This window comes from Lactuca virosa, chromosome 6 (assembly GCF_052849685.1).
Source record: "Lactuca virosa cultivar CGN04683 chromosome 6, Lactuca_virosa_CGN04683_v6, whole genome shotgun sequence".
NCBI lineage: Eukaryota > Viridiplantae > Streptophyta > Magnoliopsida > Asterales > Asteraceae > Lactuca > Lactuca virosa.
This window is the reverse complement of record NC_136431.1, coordinates 109159443-109181343: the sequence shown is the minus strand read 5'-3', so window position 1 is coordinate 109181343 and position 21901 is coordinate 109159443. Positions and strand designations below refer to the sequence as shown.

At 40.1% G+C, this 21901-nt stretch overlaps 1 long non-coding RNA gene across 3 annotated transcripts; it reads left to right on the top strand.

Moving 5' to 3' along the window:
- Window positions 1-1675: 1675 nt before the first annotated feature.
- Window positions 1676-14061, top strand: LOC145119041 (uncharacterized). Of its 3 annotated transcripts, none has more exons than XR_013713614.1 (10): window positions 1676-1789; window positions 2241-2301; window positions 3324-3407; window positions 3484-3583; window positions 3751-3788; window positions 3949-4005; window positions 4285-4387; window positions 5128-5190; window positions 5795-6104; window positions 13983-14061. It is a non-coding gene; the product is annotated as an uncharacterized LOC145119041 (long non-coding RNA). The 3 variants fall into 3 exon arrangements; XR_013713615.1 differs by having other exon boundaries at window positions 3318-3407; window positions 3959-4005; XR_013713613.1 differs by having other exon boundaries at window positions 3318-3407.
- The last annotated feature ends 7840 nt before the right edge of the window (window positions 14062-21901 follow it).

The following is a 21901-nucleotide window of genomic DNA, read 5'->3' as shown; positions in this document are numbered from 1 at the left end:
GAGTGAACCAAGAAATTGAATGATCCATTTTCATTCTATTGTCACCTATTGTTACTCTCTTTTAATATAATGAATTATTAATTTTACGCTGTTTGTTAGGTATGAAAAAAAAAATGAATGAAATGAAATTAAACAACAATGATAAAAATACCCTCAACACAAGATACATACTATTTATTTTATTTTACACACTATCTAGTAAAAAATTATATTTTATAATATTACAAATAGATATTAATTAAAAATTAGAATTATCACATGACATAAAAGTAATTAAGTAAAAACCAATGTTCTAATAATAAAACACTTCAAAAGATTTATCTCATAATAATATTTTAGCGTGTTCAAAAGATTAAACAAAAATAACATTTTTTGAAACCACAAAGTTTACAACTTAAAAAGATGCAAAATCAAGAAAAATCTCACACCAGGTTTGCTTCATTTATCACCTTAATCAGGATATTCCATCCATTCTCCTCTATCAAACTCGAAATATTTTTATATTTAAGTGTAGTGTGTACATGATGTATGACATACAATCAATAGAGTTGATAAATTTCTTCTCATCTGACATAGGAAATAGTTTCATCCTGCCATGTTGACTCTCAAACACATCTCCGGTTGAATTCATTACCCTTTGTGCATTCACAAGTCGCAACCCCTTTCAACAGAGGTCCTCCAAGTGTTGTTTTTGCACATATTTCCTGCACCAATAACCTGATACATCTAGCAAGAAGGAATCACAAAAAAATAATTTTATCATTGTACATGTAACAAATTTGCATACAGATTATTACAATTTGATCCCATATCAGACGACCTTGAATTCTATAAGCAAACTCGTTGAGACATTTTATCAAACAGGTAATAGGTATCTTCATACCAGAAGTTGGTTTACAAAAAACCAGCTTAAGCAAAAAATCCAAGATTTGTTATAAAGGGAAGTGATATAGAGAAAGAAGACAGACGAGGATGAAAAATATTCACCTTAATTTTGATTAGCTTCAACAGCGAATCAACTAATAATCAAAATAATGAACGTTCAAAGATTTGGTTGCTGCTACTACGTATATCGATTTCATCTATTCAAATAGAGAACTTTGTGTTGATTTGAATAGACGGTGGTTTTGCTGTGCTTGCGATTTCAAGATTCAAATAAAAATTTATGGAGGGAAAAATCGGGACATATAATTCAGTGGAGGAAAGGAATGAAAAAAAACAGCGGGTGGCTATGGAATTATTATTATTAATTATTAATACTATTGACGACGGTGAGTGGAAAACCGTCGTCAAAATCTCAGCCGTTCAAACTCTTCCCACATTTAATCCTAACCGCAATAACTCAAGAATCACGGTTATCGGCCAACCGTTTTCATCTTTCAATCGTTTCTCCTCCACGTTCAATCGGTTTTCAGTTCGTTGAAGACATGGTAGTTCTCCTTCAATCATCATGATACGGAGCTAGGTTCCTTCATAGTCGGTAACTGCTCTAACCACGACATAGAAATCGGGCCTATATAATGATCGAAATCTTTTTCAATCTGTATCACTTATGGAGAACGGAGAGTCGAAATCGGTAATTAAGAAGGAATTGAAGGGATCTTGCGCCTAGTTACAGAAGACGAGGAGTCGACTATCAAGCGTTGCCATTATTCACGCAAAACCCTTACTCAATCGATTGGATGTTCATTATATCTATTGTTCATCTTTGTCCAGATAATGACTTCTAGGGTTAAATGTAACCATCTGTTGATCGGTTAAAACTGAGAGATAATGGTGAACTAAGAAGGTGCGTTTGATCAAATTTAATGTTTGTAAATTGTTTCTGTTATGTTACCCCTCTCCCTTATTCTCTATACAGCTCACAATTTCCCATATCCCTTATTCTCCATATCTATTCGGATAATGATTCAATATACCTTCTTAATAGTTTATGCATCGTACTACACTTGTAAGTACGAAAAGATCAATTTCCTTTATATTTGTTTTATGTTGTTCACACATATGAATTGATGTTTAGAATTGAACTGATTTGACTTGATTTTCTATGTAGGAAGTATAATGGTCTTTGATTAGTGGGTTTGGATAGTTATTTAGTGTTTGACTGTAATCAAAGTTCGGTTCTGAATTTCTGATATGTTGCTGCAAAATCCCAAAGTTTGACTGTGATAACTGATAAAAATAGTGCATTGGAGGAAATAAAAATAGTTGTATCTGAACAACCAACTTTTTTTTTGCAGATTGCTATATGTCATTATTGTGGTTACTTGACTATATTTGGACGATGTATACTCATTGAAGGTTATTATCTTACCAAAATCAAAACCTGTTTATGCTTAGGATTCTTTGAATTCATTTTTGTAAGCTTTCAACTCAAGTTGGTTGTGTATCATGCAGGGATAAAAAAATGGTATTAATGTCTCAAGCAATTCATACTGAGATTTTTCTATGTAAATCATCCCTAAACAACACCAGTGCATTTAGAGATAGGAGTGTACCATAGAAGTTTAGACAAAGAGCCACCTTCAAATTGGGCAAAAACACTTCCTTTTTATTACTGTCATTTTTTCCATTTAGAGCAGTAAGAAGAAGAATAAATTGATGTGGTTAAGTTGTTGCTTTTATGAAAAAATTGATGCTATGGTGCTCTGATTAATAGAAAGTTTGGATTCTTCTTTCAATTTTCTACAATTTTTTCATGTTATGGTTTTGATTTTAGGGCATCTTGGTTGTTGGTTATTAATGTCGGTTATTTGAATAACATAATGAGAGTATAAAAGCCAATTGTGAAGATTTGGTTGCTTCACACTTGCTATATGATTTTGCATGTACAAGCTTTAACAATAGAAAGTGGTATGTCTACCAAGAATTCTTGTGACTTTTAAAGTGTACAATTCTAAACAGTAAACGTCTGTTTTTCTTTAGCCTGGCATTGACTCGAGAAAGACATTATTGTGATTTCCTATATACTTTTAAGTTGGTATGTCTACCAAGAATTATGGTGAAATGACATTTTAGAGGCCAGAAAACTTTTGAGATTTGGTTGGAAGGGCAAGGACAGGGGCTGGGTTGTCCGATTTAAAAACAGATACTATAGACAAAGATGACATATACTTCTGAAGTTGCATTTAAAAAATATCAAAGATGCCTCATAACTATTTGGATTCTATTTTTGACAACATTTACAAGCAAGGGTAAGTTTATGGTGGCTTCATGATTTGATAAACTTGTTGATTGTATGGAGTGCATAATATCACTCGGTAAGTCAATTGTTTCATTAAATCTCATCTTATATTTATACAAATATTCCATTGAAGATGCAGGATCATGCCATAGATATTGCATCTCAAGCTCTTTGATCTCTACAATGTTGTTGACTACAAAATCTCCTTTGTTGCTTCAAGAAGGTTTTTTCTTAAAAATATATTTTTTTTGTGATATATTTTGTCAAATAGTTTCAATGAATTTGCTAGAATTTGATAGGCTTTATGGAAGTGGATGGCAATGTGGTGTGGGTTCAAATGTCAGTAGCTTTTTCACTCATTCAGAAGGACTTTCATCTATTTCTCCAGCATCCAACTAGGTATCGATTTCACTTTTTCTTCTTATTTTTATGTTCATTTTTTCCTGAATAAAGGGTTCTGATCAATTTCTCCTTCATCTGATTGATGTTTTCCTTCATCAATTTCTTCTCATGTACAATATCACTCTCTCTTTCATTCATTCTTGTACTTTATGAACCGATTCCAGCTACACACCCGTCACCACCAAATATGAACCTCTACCAGGTACTCCTATTAATAGTTTTTTTATGAACATTTTTGGTGAATTTGTTGTGTCTATAATGATTTTACATTATTAACTACTGGATGTTACCTTGAGTTATAACGTCTCTTGAAGAACTTTAATTATTAGTCTTTTCTGATTAAATGAGAGCTTGAACTTCAGAATTTTGCAGATGTTTGGGTCATTTCAAGTAGTTTAGTGTAACGCCCCGATTCCCAGGTATTGAATTAATATAAGAATTTTCTTGTTTTGAAGGTCTACTCGACGAGTTGGTTGACCTACTCGTCGAGTAGCAGCGGGTTGGTCCACGTGTTTTAGTGACCTACTCGCCGAGTCCAATAAGGGACTCGACGAGTAGGAGCTGGCAGATGAAACCCTAAATTTCGGGGTTTTGCACCCTATTTAAGGATCACTTATCCCCCCTTAGCCTCTCTTACTGCTCCCCTCGAATTCAGAAACCCTAATTCGTGTTGTTCTCTATATTTGTGTGCTTCTTAGCTTGGAAGAGAGATTTTGGTGAGGAAAGGTTTGAAGACCAAGAAGCTTTGAACAAGGAACAGCTGAGGATCTGAAGTCTACCTCAGTTTGTCACCATTTGGAGGTATCAAGTCATCACCTTGAGTTTCTTCTAGTTAAACCCCCTTTTTATTTTGAGTTTTGGGACCATTTTGGGCATTTGGTGTTGCATTTCGAGTGATGACCCAAGATCTGAAGTTGCAACTTCAGATCCAGGCTCATCTTGGGCCTTATCATCATAAAGTCTCAGTCTTTAGCATGTTGGTGAAGCTCTTTTGCCTAGAACCCCTTGTTTAGCTTGTTTTAGGTCATTATCACCTTGCATGCACGTAAAGTTTGCAACTTTACGTGATAAGCATGCCTTGGGAAGCTGGATCTACAATATGGAGCCTTAGCATGGCTTAAAAAGCATTTGTATGAATGAAGAATTGAAGGGACTCGACGAGTCGCAAGGTCGACCCGGCGAGTCATATGAAGATGGTCATGAACTCGACGAGTTGATGAACAACACGACGAGTCCGATGAAGTTTGCCTTGGGCTCGGCGAGTCAGTCGAATGACTCAGCGAATCGGCTAGGGTTTTTCCCAAACCTTTGGACACGCATGAACTTGGCGAGTTATAGGGCGAGTCAACCAAGGATTTCACGACTTCTCGAGTTCAGGAAGGACTCGACGAGTCGGTGAACTACACTCGACGAGTCGGGTCAACATGGACTGTTGACTTTGACCGTGGACTTTGACTTTGACCAAGAGTTGACCAGTTGACCTCTGGGGGCATTTTGGTAATTTGGAAATTTATGGAAAAAGGGTTTTATGGTAACTATAGGTGGTGGAGTTCGTGTTGGTGATTCGAGAGTTGAGCCTATCATTTTCAGTGCGACATTGTGAGGTGAGTTATCCTCACTATACTCAAGGGTCTAAGACACCAAGGTCGGCCCTTTGAATTGTTATTGGTTATGTTATGCTGGTATGGTCTGTTAGATCGGTATCCTAGAGGGTAGGATGACATTATGTGACATGTGGTATCACCTGTTAGTTCGGCATCCTAGAGGGTAGGATAATAATATGTGGTATGTGGTACGATCTATTAGATCAATTGTTGTCTATAGAATGTTATGTGATTAGCCGTTATATGTGCACATGTTTGTTTGGTGGTTGAGGCTTATCTGCTTCGTGCGAAAGCCAATAGACCTGGGCATTCCAACCTGTTGGTTGTGGGCCGTGAGTATTCCATCCCGAGGATGACTGGACTTATAGTATGTGGGCATTCCAACCTGTTGGTTGTGGGCCTGGGGTATTCCATCCTGAGGATTATTGGACCCATAGTATGTTGGCATTCCAACCGGATGGTTGAGGGCCTCGGGTATTCCAACCCGATGGTTGACTGGACCCATATTATGTTGTTTAGGATTATATGTGTATTGTTACGGGTATGAGTATTTTGGGGGAACTCACTAATCTTTCGGGCTTACGGTTTCAGTTTATTGTTTCAGGTACATCAGGGGATCGCGGCAAGGCGAAGGCATGATCGTACAGCTCCTCATGATTTGTTTATGTTTCTGGGATACTCTGACATTATACATTTTGAAAACAAAGTTGTAATGATTTTTAATGGTTAGAAATGTTTTTAAAAGTTTAAATTGGGCATGATTTTTATGTGTGTTACATGTTGGTATCAGAGCTTTGGTTTGAGTGAATTGGAGGAACCCTCGTGTGACTCCAGTCTCAAATTAAGGAAAAGATTTTCAAAGGGTTTCCAAAATAAGTAAAGGAGGATGCAGAGTGTACGATCAGCTGGAGCCAGTAAGTAGACCCCAAAATATCATACAGTTATTTTATTATGTGATATGTTAGAAGAGCATGCTAGTGCTAGGCTAGGGATCTTCAGGAATTGCATGATAGAATTGCATGATTACATGATGCCTGCTAGCCTAGGGTTTCCTTTATATGAGATTGACATCATTACTGTAGTTGCTTAGTGTATGCATCACGGTTATACATAAGTAGGATCTTATAGCCTGAGAATGTTTGATTTGGCCTTATGTTCTGTTCTTGTTTGATTGGGAGCTTAGGGTAGGATTGGATATTTGAAAGTCTATAGGGTCCAGCGTTATGTATGGCTATCATACACTAATGCTGTAGGGTTGGTGGAAGTCTCATGGATGGGTGGGTTGTGCGAGACTGGTAGGTCAGTTATGAGACAGTTAGCCTTCCTCTAGGAGTGAGGTTGAGCGACCACCAGATGTATGTATAGTGTTAGGGTGTTGTGGTGAGACTTGAGACAAATATGGGTAGGTGTGGAAGGTAGTAGGGGCCCATACTAGTGAAAGCACAGGACCCATACGCGTAGCAAGGAAGTCACAATCCCTAGGGTTTAGTCGGGAGTTGGTTCCCGGTTATTTATGTGGATTGTCTGATATCTTCCTGTTATGTTTCAATATGGTGGTTACGAGGCGTTTCACGAATGGATCCGGATCGGGATCAGAACAAGGTGATCAGGAGGCCCCAACGGCACCTGAGATTATCGGCCAGGAGGGGCCAGTGTTGACAGAGGATCGGGTCAGGGAGATCATCCGCGAGGAGGTGGTCGAGATTGTCCGGGGTCAGATTCCGGAGTTGTTCGGGACTATAAGTCCGCTATGATGGAGTACTTTGATGACAGATATGCAGCCCTCATTGAGACAGCTGCCGCTGTAGCCACCTCGGCTGTAACAGCGGCAGGAGGGGGAGTGGGGCGAGTTTTCCAGTATCGGGTCTTCGATAACACGAAGCCCCCGACTTTTGATGGTACTCAGGATCCCATTGTAGCCATGAGGTGGCTGTCGGATGTGGAGGGGTGTTTATTTACATGTTCATGTCCTACTGACCAGAAGGTCAGATGTGCCCTGAACCTGCTGAGGTCCGGGGCAAAGGACCGGTGGAGATTGATGACGGGGTCGTATACGGATGACCAGAGAGCTGCTGTTACTTGGGAGCAGTTCAGGGACATGTGTCGTGCTCGCTACATTTCGAGGGTCGAGCGTGAGCGGTTATCTCAGGAGTTTTTGGAGCTGAGATAGGGTATTGAGACGGTGACGGAAATCACCTGTATGTTTACTGAGAGGGCGATGTTTTGCTCAGAGTTTGCCTCTAAGCAGGCTCAAATGACACGCTATCTGAGCATGCTCAAGACCGACATCTGTTAGTTTGTTGCCACTCAGAGATGCGATACTCTACTGGAGTTACAGGAGGCCGCTAGGCGGCGTGAGTTAGAGCTTGAGCTGCAGCTGAGGGAGCAGCGGCAGGCCCCGACACAGTCGCAGCCGGCACCGAAGCGGTCCAAGACCGCTGATACCAGGACTGGGGGACAACCAAGCCGCACTTGTGGGAAGTGCGGGAAGGCTCATTCAGGGACGTGCCGAGCAGGGAGTGGGTGCCACCGATGTGGAAAGCAGGGCCATATGGTCAGGGATTGCAGGCAGCCGACTGTGACTTTCGGAGTCAGGCTTTGCTATCATTGTGAGCGGGTGGGCCATATGAAGGCCCAGTTTCCTCTACTAGCCGCCAACCCGGCGCAGGCTCCAGCACCGACTGCTTTGAGGATCACGGATGGGAGACCAGTCAGGGCAGAGCCTCCGAAGGCTCAGGGTCGTGCCTTCCAGCTTACAGCCGAGGGCCAGGGCAGCACCAGATGTGGTTGCTGGTATGTTTCTATCCTTACTCCCATTTGTTATATCTGTTGTATGCTTATCTGTTGTACTTGTGATTAGGTACGTTTTTAGTAAACTCCTTACCCACATTGGTGTTATTTGACTCGGGGGTGAGTCGGTCGTTTGTATCTCAGACTTTCAGTAGGGAGTTCAGTATGCCAATAGGTGAGCTAGAGTGTCCGTTGCGAATCTCCATCGCCAACGAACACGGGATTTCTGCTTCTTCGGTCTACCGAGGATGTGAGTTGGAGATTTTCAGGGTGTCCTTTCCGATAGACTTGATACCGATTCCCATGGGGGAGGTGTGCGTGATTGTAGGGATGGATTGGCTTAGTCGGTTCGGTGCCATGATAGATTGTGAGGGCCAGCGGGTAGTAGTTCGTACCCCAAGTGGGGGAGAACTGATCATATATGGCAAGGGCACCAGAGTGGGATCATGGTTCTGTTCGGCCGCCAGGGATCGACAGTATATTCAGCACAGGTGTGCGGGTTATTTAGCATACGTGGTTGATATGCGGGCCAGGGAGCAGCTTTCAGTTTCATAGGTTCCGATGGTCAGAGAATTTACTGATGCGTTTATGGAGGAGTTACCCGGAGTGCCTCCGGAGAGACAGGTCGAGTTTAGGATCGATCTAGTGCCAGGTGCGGCCCCTATCGCCAAGGCGTCGTACCGGTTGGCGCCACCCGAGATGCAGGAGTTGTCATCACAGCTGTAGGAGTTGCTAGGCAAGCAGTTCATTCGACCTAGTAGTTCTCCATGGGTAGCACCGATCCTCTTCGTCAGGAAGAAGGACGGCTCGCACCTGATGTGCATTGATTATAGGGAGTTGAACAAGTTGATGGTGAAGAACCGTTATCCACTCCCAATGATAGATGATCTCTTTGATCAGTTGCAGGGGGCATCTTAGTTCTCCAAGATAGATTTGAGGTCGGGGTATCATCAGGTCATGGTCAGAGAGGAGGACGTGGAGAAGACCCCATTTCGGACTCGTTATGGACATTACGAGTTCGTGGTGACGTCGTTTGGGCTCACCAATGCGCCGACAGTATTCATGGATCTGATGAATCGGGTGTGCAGACCGATGCTGGATCGCTCGGTCATCGTGTTTATAGATGATATCTTGGTGTATTCCAAGACTCGAGAGCAGCACGAGGAGCATCTTAGGGAGTTGTTGGGAGTTCTGAGACGAGAGCGGCTATATGCCAAGTTCTCGAAATGCGAGTTTTGGTTACGAGAGGTCCAGTTCCTCGGGCACCTCGTTAACCAGGATGGGATTTTGGTCGACCCGACCAAAATCGAGGCAGTCATGCAGTGGGAGGTTCCGAAATCTCCCTCAGATATCAGGAGTTTTCTGGGATTGGCAGGGTACTACCTGAGATTCATACAGGATTTCTCCAAGATTGCAGTACCCCTCACTCGTCTGACGAGGAAGGGGGTGGATTTCCTGTGGGGCCCTGAGCAGCAGAGGGCGTTTGAGACCCTCTGTCAACGGTTGTGTGAGGCTCCAGTTTTGACACTCCCAGAGGGAGTTGAGGATTTCATGGTGTTATGTGATGCATCCATCACAGGTTTAGGGGCAGTCCTCATGCAGAGGGGACGGGTGATAGCTTATGCATCGCGACAGTTGAAGCCGCATGAGACGAGATACCCTACACATGATTTAGAGTTGGGGGCGGTGGTGTTCGCTCTCAAGATATGGATACATTACCTTTATGGGGTCCGTTGTACCATTTACACGGATCACAAGAGCCTGAGACATATCATGGATCAGCCGAACTTGAACATGAGGCAACGCAGGTGGCTGGATGTAGTCAAGGACTACGATTGCGAGATCCTTTACCACCCCGGTAAAGCGAATGTGGTGGCGGACGCTCTGAGCCGCAAGTCAGCTGGGACTCCCACCCCAACGATATGTATGAGGATAGCAGTGGATTCCCCGCTTGTGAGTTTGATCAGATATGCTCAGTTGGAGGATATGCGACCGGAGAATTGGAAACTGGAGAGGATCAGGGGCGAGAACGCCCGATTTGTGCAGGATAGCTGGGGGTTGTTGACCCGATACGTTCGGGTATGGGTTCTGATGACTGGTGGGGTCAGACAGACGGTCATGGAGGTGGCTCATAAGTCTCACTTCTCTATTCACCCGGGGGCCACCAAGATGTATCGGGATTTGAGTTTGAGCTACTGGTGGTCGTGCATGAAGCGAGAAATTGCTTGGTACGTCGTGAGGTGCTTGACCTGTAGGATGGTCAAGGCCGAGCATCAGAAGCCGCATGTTAAACTGCAGCCCCTGGAGATTCCCATGTGGAAATGGGAACAGATCACGATGGATTTTATCACCAAACTGCCAAGAACGGCGAAGGGGTTTGATGCCATATGAGTCATCGTGGATCGATTGACCAAGAGTGCCTATTTCTTGGCCATACGGGAGAGTTCGTCGGCGGAGAAGTTGGCCGACATATATGTTTGCGAGATCATTGCTCGCCATGGGGTTCCGGTCTCCATTGTCTCCGACCGAGATGTTAGATTTACCTCCCACTTCTGGCAGAAGTTCCACTAGGAACTGGGCACGCGGTTGCACTTCAGCACAACATTTCACTCCCAGACAGACGGTCAGAGCGAGCGGACTATTCAGAACCTCGAGGACATCTTGAGGGTGTGCGTCATTAACTTTGGTGGGAGCTGGGATTCCCACCTACCGCTTGTGGAGTTCGCCTACAACAACAGCTATCATTCCAGCATTGACGCCCCGCCTTTCGAGCTGTTGTATGGACGGAGATGTCGCACCCCAGTTTGTTGGGGTGAGGTCAGACACAGGGTGATGGGACGGATAAAGGTAGTCTTGCAGACTACCGAGAAGATTCAGTAGATTAGGCAGAGACTGCAGACCGCCCAAAGTCGACAAAAGAGTTACGCTGTCAGACGCCGATCTGAGTTGGAGTTTCAGGTGGGCGATATGGTACTCCTGAAAGTCTCACCCTGGAAGGGTGTGATTCGCTTCAGGAAGAGGGGGAAATTGGGTCCCCATTACATCGGGCCGTTCAGGATCATTGCCAGGGTTGGCAAGGTAGCTTACAGGCTAGGGCTACCGGAGGAGCTTAGTCGGATCCACAACACTTTTCACGTTACGCAATTGCGAAAATGCATTATGGATCAGGAGACGGTAGTATCGTTGGATGATATTCAGGTCGATGAGTGCCTGAATTATGTGGAGAGTCCCGTGGCCATTCTGGAGAGGAAGAGGAAGGTTCTGCGGAACAAGGAGATACCTTTGGTAAAGGTACATTGGGAGCACCGAAGAGGATCCGAATGGACTTGGGAGCCAGATGCAGAGATGCGGTAGCACTATCCGGAGCTGTTCGTCGCGGCAGACTTCGAGGACGAACTCTAGTTTAAGTGGGGGAGAATTGTAACGTCCCGATTCTCAAGTATTGAATTAATATAAGAATTTTCTTGTTTTCAAGGTCTACTCGACGAGTTGGTTTCCCTACTCGTCGAGTAGCAGCGGGTTGGTCCGCGTGTTTTAGTGACCTACTCGCAGAGTCCAATAAGGGACTCGACGAGTAGGAGCTGGTAGATGAAACCCTAAATTTCGGGGTTTTGCACCCTATTTAAGGATCACTTATCCCCCCTTAGCCTCTCTTACTGTTCCTCTCGAATTCAGAAACCCTAATTTGTGTTGTTCTCTATATTGGTGTGCTTTTTAGCTTGGAAGAGGGATTTTGGTGAGGAAAGGTTTGAAGACCAATAAGCTTTGAATAAGGAACAGCTGGGAATCTGAAGTCTACCTCACTTTGTCACGATTTGGAGGTATCAAGTCATCACCTTGAGTTTCTTCTAATTAAACCCCCTTTCTATTTTGAGTTTTGGGACCATTTTGGGCATTTGGTGTTGCATTTCGAGTGATGAACCAAGATCTGAAGTTGCAACATCAGATCTAGGCTCATATTGGCCCTTATCATCATAAAGTCTCAGTCTTTAGCATGTTGGTGAAGCTCTTTTGCCTACAACCCCTTCTTTAGCTTGTTTTAGGTCATTATCACCTTGCATGAACGTAAAGTTTGCAACTTTACGTGATAAACATGCCTTGGGAAGCTGGATCTACAATATGGAGCCTTAGCATGGCTTAAAAAGCATCTGTATGGATGAAGGATTGAAGGGACTCGGCGAGTCGCAAGGTCGAATCGGCGAGTCATATGAAGATGGTCATGAACTCGACTAGTTGATGAACAACTCGGCGAGTCCGATGAAGTTTGCCTTGGGTTCGGCGAGTCACTCGAATGACTCGGCGAATCGGCTAGGGTTTTTCCCAAACCTTTGGACTCGCATGAACTCGGCGAGTTATAGGGGAACTCGACGAGTCAACCAAGGATTTCACGACTTCTCGAGTTCAGGAAGGACTCGACGAGTCGGTGAACTACACTCGACGAGTTGGGTCAACATGGACTGTTGACTTTGACTGTGAACTTTGACTTTGACCAAGGGTTGACCAGTTGACCGCTGGGGGCATTTTGGTAATTTGGAAATTTATGGAAAAAGGGTTTTATGGTAACTATAGGTGATGGAGTTCGTGTTGGTGATTCGAGAGTTGAGCCTATCATTTTCAGTGCGACATTGTGAGGTGAGTTATGTTGGGTTTTGAGCATTCTAACACTCCTAAGTGTACATGCAACCCTAAATACCTTGGATCTATGTTTTCTCTATTATACATGCAAATATGACTATTCCAAGCTATTATCCTAACTAGCATACAATCATATGTACTAGGACAACAAAACTAGATAGAATACATACATCTTTGTTGTAGCTTGATTCCATGGAGCTTAAGAGACTAGTGCCCCAAGTGTGACAACTCAAATGGTTCACACAACACCATGAACATATGGAATAACCATGAGAAGAGATACTTGACTCTTAGAAATTGGCTTGCCCTCTATGTTATGCACTAGTGCCAATTTCACCAACCAATGAGGTCTTTATATAGTATGGCTATTAGGGTTACACAGTGTAACTCATGACTTTACTCATTCCTTATGCTCCATGGGTTTTAACCTCCATGGAGTATCCATGGATCACCACATGGGTTAAACCCAACATAAGGAATCATGGATCATAAGCCCACATATACAAGAATCAATGATTTACACAATCAATCCCCATATATTTAATTAGTCTCTTTTGATTCCAAATTAATTCTTGATCAATACTTATTAAATAATATGATTTCATATTAATATATTAGAACTTATAATATATTCATATGTCACAAATATCCTCTTCTCACAAAAGGTCTACCCAAATGTCCCGATGCCATGCAACCCAAATGGACCATGCCGGGTCGGGTCAAGTATATACCAATTATAGTTATGGACTTAGACACTAATCCAACAAGTTATCCTCACTATACTCAAGGGTCTAAGGCACCAAGGTCGGCCCTTTGAATTGTTATTGGTTATGTTATGCTGGTATGATCTGTTAGATCGGTATCCTAGAGGGTAGGATGACATTATGTGACATGTGGTATGACCTGTTAGTTCGGCATCCTAGAGGGTAGGATAATAATATGTGGTATGTGGTACGATCCATTAGATCAGTTGTTGTCTATAGACTGTTATGTGATTATCTGTTATATGTGCACATGTTTGTTTGGTGGTTGAGGCTTATCTGCTTCGTGCGAAAGCCAATAGACCTAGGCATTCCAACCTGTTGGTTGTGGGCCGTGAGTATTCCATCCCGAGGATGACTGGACTCATAGTATGTGGGCATTCCAACCTGTTGGTTATGGGCCTGGGGTTTTCCATCCCGATGATGATTGGACCCATAGTATGTTGGCATTCCAACCGGATGGTTGAGGGCCTGGGGTATTCCAACCCGATGGTTGACTGGACCCATAGTAGGATGTTTATGATTATATGTATATTGTTGCGGGTATGGGTATTTTGGGGGAACTCACTAAGCTTTCGGGCTTACGGTTTTAGTTTATTGTTTCAGGTACATCAGGGGATCGCGACAAGGCGAAGGCATGATCGTACAGCTCCTCATGATTTGTTTATGTTTCTGGGATACTCTGACATTATACATTTTGAAAACAAAGTTCTAATGATTTTTTAATGGTTAGAAATGTTTTTAAAAGTTTAAATTGGACATGATTTTTATGTGTGTTACATTTAGAGGTAGAATCATGAATTAGGAACTAACAACTACTTTGACATGGATAGTCGGGTAATACTTGTATTTTCTTCACTAGAGATATGTAAAATCTGTCTTTAACTCTGATGTGCCCTTCAATGACTAAGGTGAAGTTCATCACTGTATTAAGAAAATTTTTTACAAGCAAAAGCATGTCAATTCATTGTCATATGAACTTGCAGGTACATTGTGAAGCGAATGTTCGTTTCTTTAAGGATATCTTGTCCAACGTTAACCCTCTTTGGAGGCAAGTCTCTATAAGGTCATGTTTCTTATTTTCTCCATTAAGTGGTTTTTATATACAATGTTTTCTAAATAATGATCTTCAAAAATTTTGGGATAATTTCAAGTGTTAAGAGTATTATTTCTGGCCTGAAATATCTTATTGCTGCAAAATTTGTGCTATACAACAGTTTCTCTAGATAAACATCACATGATTTATCCATATAGATTTTGGGCTAAGAAAAAGAAAATAATGACACACTTCATTTATTTGCTACTATAGAATGTTATTTACATGTGTGACTTACAATTTCCCTTGGTTAGATCTTATAAAAAGATTAGTTTTTTGTTACTTAGCTGATTTTTTAATATACTCTCATGTCAACGTTTGATTAGTTGTTTCTTTTTAGGTTTTCTTTTCATATAAGTTTGTAATTGGTTGAAGGTGAGAAGAAAGAGAGAAGAAAGATGAAGCAGTAGTAATATTTCATATTATGTGACCTTGGATATTTTTAGTTTTTTTAAGTCACCGGTCATCTTGGATCTCAAGTGTTTGACCAAAGCATATTCTTATTTTGCTTGGTTTTCAGACTAAAGTCTAGGACAGATTTGAGATTGACCAGATGGTTCAAAATGGAGTTGAACCGTAAAAGGCATAATTCCGACTGAAAGATGAATGATACAATTGCTATTATTTTCTTCAAATTCTAATTTAACTTTTTGCAGAAATTAGAATAGATGGTGCAAAGTTCTTCTTCTGACCCCAAATTGAACTTATCCATGGAATCGAACATGAAGAGTTGAAGATGTTGAGAAGCCACAATAGGTAAGCTTTGTTTTAGAAAAAAAAAACATTTAAATAGATGATACATATGTTGAGGTTTCACTTGATGCTGCTAGATTTGCTTACGGACACAATGTCCTCTGTTTTTTTTTTCTTTTCTACATAATTAATGCTTAATTTCTTGATTTATTACATTAATTAGTTTAATCTTCAAACTTACACGACATTGAACACCTCGTGTATTTAGAAATGAGGAAAAGACGTACCACATGGTGTTGATGTACACTATATTTTGATGGGCATATGAGGTATAATAATATTTTTGGTCAAGAAGATACCATTTTCTCTCCATTGTCGATTAATTTAGTATTTTTGTTAATAAATAGGTCATATGTATGTTTGTGTAGTTCTATTACTTAGATGCTTTTAAAATTTAATACCTATGTCAAATGACAGGGATTTGTATGAGTTGCTAGAGGTAAAGCTAGAAAGTTACAAATTAAAGCAAAAACAAAAAAGGTCTGGGCTTTATTGTTGCGATAAATATATGGAAGTTGTATGTGATTCCGGATTTGTGATTTAAATGTTTCAAGGTCTGGGACTTATTGTTCATAATAACTATGTTATTTAAGCATTTTTGTACATTTTCTTGAATTAGGTAACCCAAATAGATATTATTTGTTATTAAGATCTAGGTTACTCATATTAATTATTTTTGACTTTTGTAGAAGTCTACTGCCTCCACTGTTTGGAAAGATATCACAACCAAATCCTGTTTAACTTATACAAGCATGTTCCACATCAGTCGTGTTGTAATTTTTTGCCCATTCTTTTTCAAGTTTGTTCTTAACCGTTTGCAACTTCAAATGGTCGCGTATGTACTAACTTAATTATTTCTTTAAACTTAGTTGTTATAGTACCTTATTTCTTTGTTGTGCATGGCTAAATCTTTTATATAGTTGCAGGTACTTAAAGCTAGGATAATTGAAAAGTTTCCAATCACTCGAGTCTTTGAATACAAGCAAAGGCTGCAAGACTGCATTGTTTCAAAGTTGAAGAAAGTTTGAAAAAAAATGTTTTTTTGTTCAAAAGAAGTTATATGTAGAACACCAAAAAGATGAATTATTTTATTTGATAAACAGTTTGAAAACTAATGAATAGTGATGGAGATTATCTTTATAAGCTTCTCCCAAAACTATAATGCGGATTTTCTTTAATAATAGTTTTGTAGAAATTATTTACATTTGAACCTTAGAGGAGTTTCTACATATAATGAAGAAACTGTCCAAATATTTGAAATAGTGACTTGAATTTGAAAAGAGATAGATATTATTAATGGAAGTAAAAAATAAAATCATTTTGGATCAATGACAAAAGTTTCAATATGAAAGTAAATAATACTTGATTTGCAAACGTGGCATAATAGTGAAGTTCTTTCACATTCATAAAACAACTTTCAGGAAAACAATCTTGTAAGCAAATTGTGGGGTGAAAATGAAAGAAGATGGATAGGTTTTCCTAGGATCAAAATGAAGAAAAGGGATAGGTGTCATGTTGTTGTAATGAAAGTAGAATGTTGTAATAAAAAGAAGTTAGATGTAGGATGTTATACTCGAGCTAAGAAGGTTGTTGTTTTCAAATTTGTATGGACAATGAGATTATATAAACAACAAACTATAATTCATTTATCGGTCAACCCGTTCACCGAACGGGTATTACACTAGTTAAACATGCGCGAGGAATGCCATTGCTTCCCGAATAGGTCATTTTTTTCCGATAACCAACCAAACGCTTTTTTTTTCATTCCTTGGCTAATTCTCATGTACCAAATAGGGTCACAGTGTTAATGACCTAAGAGTAATAAACATTGGTTTTTAATTTTTTTATTTATACTTACGTAAACATATATTTTTTATATATTTAGCTAGTAAACTTGATTGACATGTTCAAAATAAGATAATACTACTGGTAACTACCAATGATATTACTTTATTAGGAACATTTCAAACATGTACGAAAAAACATGGTTACATAAATATGGATAAAAACCAAAGTTTGTTACACATTTTGGTAATATTGGGCTCTTTATGATAAGTGCAAGTAGTCATAATACCTACTGATGTGACATGTAATCGGGACATAGAGTATTGGTGTCGGATGTGGAACGGAGATATAGAGTATAGCATGGCAGCACCATATGAAAGCATGCCTCATTCACTGGCACCAAAACTTAGCCCCTTGCCAGTTTGGTTTGAACTGGACTAACCCAAGGCCTAACCTAATTGTCACTTTACTTAGCTCTATAAATAGAACACCTCCTCCTCTATGAGAATAATCTCTCATTCTCAGAGATGAACATTCACTGTACGCATACACTCTTGCCACCAAGATGGTTCTCTCCATCTAGGAGAAACCATCTCCTCATACACATCAATCTAAGTTGATCGTAGGAGCTGGTTCCCAACACATAGTCTGGGTGGTTCTAAGTTGATCATAGGTAACGAACTTTGGTTTTTGTTTATATTTAGGTAACCATGTTTTTGGTGTACATGTTTGACTAGTAAACTAGTTTGATCTATTCATAATAGGGTAATATCACTGGCAATTACCAATAATATTATCCCACTTTAAATATGTCAAACAAGTTTACTAGTCAAATGTATACCAAAAAACATGGTTACTTAAATATAGACTGTTAGGTGCATTTCATGCACCCATTTTGTAGTTCCATTTCATAAAAATTGCATTGCATCTAGGCTTAAACTCATGCATTTTACATGTTTTTTGGGATTTTCCATTATACTATTTTACTCGCACACTTTTGTGATATTTCAGGGACTTTTGGAGGTGGGATCTCGCTTAAGGAGGTGAATAAAAGATGTGGACAAGATTTCAGGACTTGCGGAGCACTGGGGAAGAAGATATTGAAGAATTGAAGATTTTGGCAATTCAGGGATTTACACGGCCGTGTAAACGTAAGGCATGAGTTTACGCGGGCCGCGAATTTGAATCTACAAATTCAGGTTGAGCGTTCTACTTTTTGCGTTTACGCGGGCCGTGTAGACGACAATGTTAATTTACACGGGCCGTGTAAACGTGGATGTGGGTTAAAAAGCAGATTTTCTTTTCTCATAAAAGGGGGAACCAATTTCATCTTTTGGGGGTCGGTTTTGGGAGCTTTGTTGGCGATTTTCTGAAGGAATTTGGAGTGAATTAACACTTGGAAACACTTGGATATCGTTTGGATTTCGATTTGTAAGAACTTTAACTTAATTTTCTAGATTTGTGTTCTTGTTCTAGTCATGTGTGGCTAGAACCCTAGACTCTCCAACTTTATGTCTTGACTATTGAGTGTGATTGCAATCATGTGACTTGGTGTTTGTTTCTAATTTCTATTTAGTGAATTTGATTTTGTTTCAATTGAATGTTTGATTTTAATTCTAGTTCTTATTGGCCATTTGAGTTAGGGTTAAATCATCCAAGTTATCTATTGTGCAGAATCCGTAATTGTTTTGTAAAATAGAACAAGTAACAAGCACTAAATTGAATTCTTTAGAATAAATCTAGTGTAAGTCAAATTCACACATTCTTACGCTCCCGAGCTTGTGAGGAGTATTGCATGTTGTTGGGAATATTCACGCAAAGTATAATGCAATCTCTCCACCTAATTCTAAGAGCTTGTTTAGATTAGATTGGTAAGGTTAGGATTAATCAAAGAGCTTATTTTAGTTAATCAATGTGGTGAATAGGAAGTTCTAGAGCTTGTTAGCATTTCCAAGTACCAACTTAAATAGAATTAAACAAATATCATTGCATTCATGGAATCGCATTGCTAATTTGTCTTGCATAGAGTTGGAGTACTTACAAATCTTGAATTTATCGCACTTAATCAATTATTTGCTTATTACTTTAGTCTTTTGCTTAAATCAGTGCATATAAACCCCCCCCCCCCCACTTTTGTGACCACATTTGTACGTTACGCAAAAATGGTATAATCATTTGTCCGTGTCTCTATGGATCGACCCTGCTTATCTTGTATTATATTTTTAGTGCAAAGTAGCAATGTTCTTGGAGTCATTTTGTACCCCTTTATTTGTTAGGTTTGACACGCCTAACAAATTGGCGCCGTTGTCGGGGACACGAAATTACTAATTGTTTATGCCAAGATTTTTGTGACCAGGTACATCTCAATAAAAAGTGTCTTGGAAATGAACACTGCTTACATTAAAGACCAAATTTTGAGCTAGCCCAGTTATTTATGATGATTGGAAATGACCTAAGTGTGTAGCCCCCACCTATTCCTTACAATTTTTGCATGCAAAATGGACCTCATACCAACATGTGTCCATATTTACAAGGAGAATGGGAAGAGGTGCAAGAAATGGGAAGCTACTACTGGCCAAACCAATGGAGTTATGATCAACCACAACATGACCAATGGTGGGACAACAACCAAGCTTGGGGAAACAACCAATACCAAAACCCATACCAAGCTTGGGGAAATGACCAATACCAACAAACTTCACAGTTCCAACAACCATATCTTCCACCTCCTCAACAACCTGAAACGTCGATCATGTCCTTGGAAGACATTATGAAAAGAATTGCCACTACTACCAAGTCTTCCAGGAAACAACCAAAGCTAGCCTCAAAAGCTTAGAGCAACAAATTGCACAACTTACTCAATCTTTAAGTATAACTGAAGCTCAAGGTAAATTACCATCGCAAACTAAAGAGAACCCTAGCCATACCATTTCTACCATTACATTGAATGATGGGAAAATTTTTGATGGCCTAAGATTGAAATTTGAAAACGAGGAAGAAGAAGAAGAAGTAGAAGTGGAGAAGGATGTCAAGGAAACTATAGAGGAGGTGTTGGAGGTTGACAAAAGAGAGGCTGAGCCACCCATTACCAATTAGAAACTCCTTTCACTAGTAGACCAACCACAAGAGCCGAAAATGGAAAATCTGCCAAAACCTTCAAAGGACATGTATCTCGAGAAAGAACACACCCAACTGATTACCAACTCGACCACCCTATCAAAGAAGGAAGAGTTGATAACCTTACTAGACAAGTACAAGAAAGGGGTCGGTTGGACGATTGTTGTCATTAAGGGTCTAACTCTACTGTCACAACCCGAAAATATTCTATCTTATGAGGTCAAACACATCAACCTAAGGTCAGACTTATAGGTTGCTAGACTTAGTATTCGTAAGGGTTGTGTGTTAGGAAGTGAACCACTAAGGAAACGAGTTAGGAGTATTGCATTCGGGCCATAAACCTCATCAAGTGAGGTTCACGGCTGCAAACCATGTTCACGGCAGTGAACCCTTCTTAGGCCGTGAACTATTCCATATATACATGAGTTTGCTTCATTTTTCTTTCATTATCCTTCTCCTAGCCGTGATCTCATCCCATTCTCTCTCAAGTATCATACTCAAGAACACTCTTTTCTTCCCCTAAACCTCCCTTTTCTTTTGTATCTTCTTGGACTAAAACAAAGGGTCTTCAAACACTTGCCAAACGACAAGATCTTTAAGTGTTCTTCACATATTTGGGTCGTGAACCCTTCTTCAGGGTCGTGAACCCTTCAACTTGGGCCGTGAACACTCATGTGTTCTTGGGCCGTGAACACCCCATAGGGCCGTGAACTCCCTTTCAGCCTCCTAACTTACTTTTAACACTCCTTTGGTGAGTTATTCTTGCATCCTAGGTTGTTTCCCAATCGCCTTTGTAGTTAGATTCACTAATTTCATGCCTATATGTATCATTATATGTCATTTAGGACTCGTTTGTGCTTCGGGACTTCACTCGTGGGACTTATCATTCTATATCGAATCTTCAATTGAATCACCCACATAAGGTGAGTTCATACCCCCCATATCTTTTCCAACTTTTTAATGTTTTAGGGGGGGGGGGGGGGAATACAAGTATAACACAAGAAATTTTGTGTTGAAAAATATAAATTGCTTAATATGTCTTTCTTACCTTTATAAATGTATTTAGAACATGAAACTTGTTAAAACTAGCAAATAAACTAGGAGCTATAAATTAGTTTATAATATCAAAGGAAATATTTTTACAAACTTATCTGTTAATTAAGAAGAAGGGTTTTTCCGCACCATTACTTGTAAATTCGTTAATCTAGCTTGTGAGATACATCTTCGAGCACTCATATAAGTACCACCAGAAGTCTACCCTTATGACCAGAGTCTCCTGGGAGGAGAGCGTGAGTTTGTGTATAGATCTATACGAGATTGACAATCCCACACCTCGCTCTTAGCTACAGCCGGACCGGCAGGTCTGCGGGTGACGAATGTCATATTTTTCGACGCCTACAATACGTCGTAATTTACACTAGTCAAATTTACTATGGTCATAAAACTCACAAATAGATAAAAAACGATATATTTACGTAGTAATATACTTTTCATGATCAATCTCAAGGGATAGTAACTATGTGATTATTTAGTAAATACAATTGGGTTAGATAAAACTGAAGTCCGATAGGCAGTAGAATGTGTGTTTTCATCCTTACTTCCTGTTCCTTGTTTGGTTGTGGGCTTAGGGCAGATTCACCCAATCAACTGTATGTTCGATCTCGGTTATATGCAATTCGTATGTATTAGGTAATCATAGGAAGGTAGTATCGTCGTATCAGAATTCTATTGGATTAGATGTCTAAGCCCATAACTATTATTGGTATGTACTCGA